This window comes from Echinops telfairi, unplaced genomic scaffold (genome assembly GCF_000313985.2).
Source record: "Echinops telfairi isolate 266 unplaced genomic scaffold, ASM31398v2 ScPeMD7_23;HRSCAF=83, whole genome shotgun sequence".
In the NCBI taxonomy this organism is placed as follows: domain Eukaryota; kingdom Metazoa; phylum Chordata; class Mammalia; order Afrosoricida; family Tenrecidae; genus Echinops; species Echinops telfairi.
In genome coordinates this window covers 17,590,010-17,591,047 of record NW_022103920.1, presented here as the reverse complement: position 1 = coordinate 17,591,047, position 1,038 = coordinate 17,590,010, and positions in this window count along the sequence as shown.

Genomic DNA, 1,038 nt, shown 5'->3' with positions numbered 1-1,038 from the left:
GGGTGACTGACTCCCGGACTCCTCAGGCAGTGCCCTTTCCCTCCCCTCGTCCCCCCACCGCCTTGGGCCTCTGCTCCGCTCCCTCCTGCATGCTCTCTCTGTTGTTGGGGCCTGGGGCCTTGCTCTCTGGGCTCGAAGGGGTCCACCCCTGCCTGCTGGGGTCTGTGCCAGGGCCTCCCGGGGCCAAGGCCCCTGCTGCCAGAGGAGGAGCAGGCATCTGGGTTTGCTTTTATTTTTGTTTTGTTTTCTGTTTGGCGTGTACCCTTGGGGCCAGGTGGGGGGCGGCGAGGGCTCCGGGTGGTGCTATGGTGTGGCACTGGATATTGAGTAATAAATCTGCTGTGGTTTGTACAGTGTCGTCTGTCACCTAGAGGCCGGGGGATAGGTGACTGGGAGCCAAGAGACAATATGGGGGAGACTCAGAGCCAGCCCCCTCCCCACAGAGGTGCTCTCACTGAGCTCAGCTCCCCTTCCTTGGTCTGAGCATGCTTCAGGCGTTCCAGTGGAGGAAACCCAGTCCTGCCTGGCTCCAAGAAAGAAGCCGGTGGTGGTGGTGGCAGGAGCAGCCTTCCCCAGTGGTCTCCTACAGAGAGTGACAAGCACAGGGAAATTTGGGAGTGTAGGGGGTTCCTGAGCTGTACACTAGACGCCTTCAGACTGGCCTGACGCACAGGAAGGGGCATCCTAAAAGTCACCCAGGGAGGTTAGCACTCGTCTATTCATTTCATTTTACTAAACCACTCCCGCATGGGGACTACAGTTCTTTTCTGGGCACCACTGGGGCTCTCCACCCGGCCAGACCCCAGCTCTGGGGACTAGGAGAGGGCATGCAAGGGGCCAGGGTGTGGGCCCCTGTCCGAGGCTCATTGACTCCCTCTGCTTCCCCTTTGCCTTCTCAGCAAAACTTCCAGAAAACCCCTCACCACCACCACCACTATACTCCATTTTGCCTCTTTCCTCTTTCTCACATGCCAGCCTCTCCAATTCCGGGCTGGACCTGCTCTGTGAGCTCTGCAGGATGCTGCTAGCCAGGGCCTG